Source organism: Schistocerca serialis, unplaced genomic scaffold, assembly GCF_023864345.2.
Source record: "Schistocerca serialis cubense isolate TAMUIC-IGC-003099 unplaced genomic scaffold, iqSchSeri2.2 HiC_scaffold_503, whole genome shotgun sequence".
Lineage (NCBI taxonomy): Eukaryota > Metazoa > Arthropoda > Insecta > Orthoptera > Acrididae > Schistocerca > Schistocerca serialis.
In genome coordinates, this window is record NW_026048084.1 from 32,501 (window position 1) to 37,500 (window position 5,000).

Genomic DNA, 5,000 nt, shown 5'->3' on the forward strand with positions numbered 1-5,000 from the left:
CACGCCTTCGGCTCGCCCCACCGGCAGGACGTCCCACGATACATGCCAGTTAAACACCGACGGGCGGTGAACCAACAGCGTGGGACACAAATCCAACTACGAGCTTTTTAACCGCAACAACTTTAATATACGCTATTGGAGCTGGAATTACCGCGGCTGCTGGCACCAGACTTGCCCTCCAATAGATACTCGTTAAAGGATTTAAAGTGTACTCATTCCGATTACGGGGCCTCGGATGAGTCCCGTATCGTTATTTTTCGTCACTACCTCCCCGTGCCGGGAGTGGGTAATTTGCGCGCCTGCTGCCTTCCTTGGATGTGGTAGCCGTTTCTCAGGCTCCCTCTCCGGAATCGAACCCTGATTCCCCGTTACCCGTTACAACCATGGTAGGCGCAGAACCTACCATCGACAGTTGATAAGGCAGACATTTGAAAGATGCGTCGCCGGTACGAGGACCGTGCGATCAGCCCTAAGTTATTCAGAGTCACCAAGGCAAACGGACCGGACGAGCCGACCGATTGGTTTTGATCTAATAAAAGCGTCCCTTCCATCTCTGGTCGGGACTCTGTTTGCATGTATTAGCTCTAGAATTACCACAGTTATCCAAGTAACGTGGGTACGATCTAAGGAACCATAACTGATTTAATGAGCCATTCGCGGTTTCACCTTAATGCGGCTTGTACTGAGACATGCATGGCTTAATCTTTGAGACAAGCATATGACTACTGGCAGGATCAACCAGGGAGCTGCGTCAACTAGAGCTGAGCAGCCGGCCGCCCGGGAGTGTGTCCCGGGGGCCCGCGCGAACACGCAAGCGTCCGCTCAATTATTCTGCAAACAGGAGGAGGCTGAGCTCCCCTGCACAACACACCTCGAAACCCTCTCAGGTCCCGGCGGCGCGCAGCGCCGTCCTAAGTACTTGGTCGGGTTCGAGAGAGGCGCAATCGCCCGGAGTTAGGCGAGTAGACGCTTTAGGTGCGACCACCCGTGCTCCCAACTGAGCTTGCCGCTGCCGACAGAGGCCCGGGAGCGTGCTGTCGTGGCATTGCCGGCGGGAGACAACACGCGCCACCTACGGTGACCGGCAGCTCCAACGCCAGCGCCACAGAAGGACAAAAGCCCTACTTGGGTGCCGAAGCGAACTCTCCCAGCACAGCGCACGCGCCAACACGTCCGCACAGCTGCGATACAAACCACCTGCGAGAACCGCTGGGGCGACCGAGCAGCAGACGGCGTCGCGGCGCCGAGCGCCGGGCGGCGGCGCATCCTCAGCGCACAAAGTCCTCAATCGGACCAGCACACTGCAGATGGCCACCGCGCTTCGCACCGGGCCCGCGAGGACCTACTTTGGCCGCAAGGCGCCGCGAGCAGGGGGCGCCGGCGCGCAGCTGCGCCGCCTGCCGCGTCCGTCGGCCGGCGCGCCTGCCACCGGCCGCCCCCACCAGCCGGCTGTAGCGCGTGCGCCCACGCACCGCGCTGCCAGCACGCCGGGCGGCCCCCCCTCACCGGCCGGGGACGGTCCCACCCAGCCACCGCCGCGTATCGCCTCACACCCAGATCCCCTTTCACGTTCGTGGGCATGGTGGGTCCCCTTTCACGTTCGTGGGCATGGTGGGTATCCCTGAAACAACCGGTTAATAGCTCGACCGATCGTCGCCAACACTGATTCACCTCTAGCGAGAACAACCGCACCACAACGGGTTACCGGTTGTTCATTTGCGTAACGTCACCAGCAAACGTACACGTCCATCGCCATTTGCAACGAGTATTGCATGCCTGTGTCAGGTGTCACAACACACTACGTCTGCCCACATAGACGCAACAACATGTGCACGCCTAGAGAACACGTGGAAGGTAGACCCCGTACGTATGCGGTGTCCATTGCGCGAACGACTGTCAGCCCGCCTCTGCAGCATGTCGCAGATGTGGAACGCGGTGCAACATGCTATCACGGTGTGTGAGAAGAGACGACTACGTCCGAATACACGCTCCACTACATCAACAGACTGCTCATGCTGATCGCCATCCAGGGCGTCCGTTCCTCCCACACGTCTGTATGGCGTACCACACTGCAATCCAGCTCTTATAGGGAGACGACACGTAGCTGCGTGCACAATATTTGGACTGTATGGTCCGCCGTTGCTAGGCGCTGTCGTCATACGGTCACATGGGCCACGATGTATCATTCAGTACATACGGAGCAATGTGCAGTACAGTTTGTGGGTTTTGCGTACATCGGCGGACAGGTGACAGGCCGTACCACAACGTAGGCTGAGTACGTCGGCATGCGAAGGGCATTGAACATGCAAACTTCTCACCGACCAGCTTGCGAAGGCAGGGGGGAAGGGGGGGGGGCATGTACGTCCTGCTGCTATCCACACTACAGTGTATAGCAGGAGCATGTGGAAAGTCAGCAACACCTGCAAGGTGTTTAACATGACGCGATACACAGGGGACCGGGCAGTGCGAGTAGCGAACTATATTGCGAGGGTTGCGGTTAGGCAACACTACACTACTTTAACGGGTTGCATAACAATTACAGAGCAGGTTCAGCGACAACGTGCGTCAGGTTAAGGCGCAATATAGTTTAGGTTACGGCGCACTTTAGGTTAGGTTAAGGCACATTATAGGTTAGGTTAAGGCACAACATGGGTTACGTTAAGGCACAACATGGGTTACGTTAAGGCACAACATGGGTTAGGTTAAGGCACAACATGGGTTAGGTTAAGGCACAACATGGGTTAGGTTAAGGCACAACATGGGTTAGGTTAAGGCACAACATGGGTTAGGTTAAGGCACAACATGGGTTAGGTTAAGGCACAACATGGGTTAGGTTAAGGCACAACATGGGTTAGGTTAAGGCACAACATGGGTTAGGTTAAGGCACAACATGGGTTAGGTTAAGGCACAACATGGGTTAGGTTAAGGCACAACATGGGTTAGGTTAAGGCACAACATGGGTTAGGTTAAGGCACAACATGGGTTAGGTTAAGGCACAACATGGGTTAGGTTAAGGCACAACATGGGTTAGGTTAAGGCACAACATGGGTTAGGTTAAGGCACAACATGGGTTAGGTTAAGGCACAACATGGGTTAGGTTAAGGCACAACATGGGTTAGGTTAAGGCACAACATGGGTTAGGTTAAGGCACAACATGGGTTAGGTTAAGGCACAACATGGGTTAGGTTAAGGCACAACATGGGTTAGGTTAAGGCACAACATGGGTTAGGTTAAGGCACAACATGGGTTAGGTTAAGGCACAACATGGGTTAGGTTAAGGCACAACATGGGTTAGGTTAAGGCACAACATGGGTTAGGTTAAGGCACAACATGGGTTAGGTTAAGGCACAACATGGGTTAGGTTAAGGCACAACATGGGTTAGGTTAAGGCACAACATGGGTTAGGTTAAGGCACAACATGGGTTAGGTTAAGGCACAACATGGGTTAGGTTAAGGCACAACATGGGTTAGGTTAAGGCACACCATGGGTTAGGTTAAGGCACACCATGGGTTAGGTTAAGGCACACCATGGGTTAGGTTAAGGCACAACATGGGTTAGGTTAAGGCACAACATGGGTTAGGTTAAGGCACAACATGGGTTAGGTTAAGGCACAACATGGGTTAGGTTAAGGCACAACATGGGTTAGGTTAAGGCACAACGTAGGTTAGGTTAAGGCACAACGTGGGTTAGGTTAAGGCACAACGTGGGTTAGGTTAAGGCACAACGTGGGTTAGGTTAAGGCACAACGTGGGTTAGGTTAAGGCACAACATGGGTTAGGTTAAGGCACAACATGGGTTAGGTTAAGGCACACCATGGGTTAGGTTAAGGCACAACATGGGTTAGGTTAAGGCACAACATGGGTTAGGTTAAGGCACAACATGGGTTAGGTTAAGGCACAACATGGGTTAGGTTAAGGCACAACATGGGTTAGGTTAAGGCACAACATGGGTTAGGTTAAGGCACAACATGGGTTAGGTTAAGGCACAACGTAGGTTAGGTTAAGGCACAACGTGGGTTAGGTTAAGGCACAACATGGGTTAGGTTAAGGCACAACATGGGTTAGGTTAAGGCACAACATGGGTTAGGTTAAGGCACAACATGGGTTAGGTTAAGGCACAACATGGGTTAGGTTAAGGCACAACATGGGTTAGGTTACGGCACAACATGGGTTACGTTACGGCACAACATGGGTTACGTTACGGCACAACATGGGTTACGTTACGGCACAACATGGGTTACGTTACGGCACAACATGGGTTACGTTACGGCACAACATGGGTTACGTTACGGCACAACATGGGTTACGTTACGGCACAACATGGGTTACGTTACGGCACAAATTAGGTTAGGTTACGGCACAAATTAGGTTAGGTTAAGGCACAAATTAGGTTAGGTTAAGGCACAAATTAGGTTAGGTTAAGGCACAAATTAGGTTAGGTTAAGGCACAAATTAGGTTAGGTTAAGGCACAAATTAGGTTAGGTTAAGGCACAAATTAGGTTAGGTTAAGGCACAAATTAGGTTAGGTTAAGGCACGATATAGGTTAGGTTAAGGCACGATATAGGTTAGGTTAAGGCACGATATAGGTTAGGTTAAGGCACGATATAGGTTAGGTTAAGGCACGATATAGGTTAGGTTAAGGCACGATATAGGTTAGGTTAAGGCACGATATAGGTTAGGTTAAGGCACGATATAGGTTAGGTTAAGGTACGATATAGGTTAGGTTAAGGTACGATATAGGTTAGGTTAAGGTACGATATAGGTTAGGTTAAGGTACGATATAGGTTAGGTTAAGGTACGATATAGGTTAGGTTAAGGTACGATATAGGTTAGGTTAAGGTACGATATAGGTTAGGTTAAGGTACGATATAGGTTAGGTTAAGGTACGATATAGCGTAGGTTCAGATACACATTGTTGTAGGGAAAGGTGTATTGGGGGGGGGGGCGGCAGGTTCGTTGATAGTGATTATCGTAATTGGATGCCTGCGGTATTATCCG

The 5,000-nt window shown here is 51.7% G+C and overlaps 1 non-coding gene across 1 annotated transcript in view; it reads right to left on the reverse strand.

Moving 5' to 3' along the window:
• The window catches only part of LOC126447229 (small subunit ribosomal RNA), a 1,909-nt gene extending 1,164 nt beyond the window's left edge, over positions 1 to 745 (reverse strand). Inside the window, exon 1 of the ribosomal RNA XR_007583676.1 lies at positions 1 to 745. This exon is cut by the window's left edge and continues 1,164 nt beyond it. This is a non-coding gene — a ribosomal RNA (small subunit ribosomal RNA).
• Between the last annotated feature and the right edge of the window lie 4,255 nt (positions 746 to 5,000).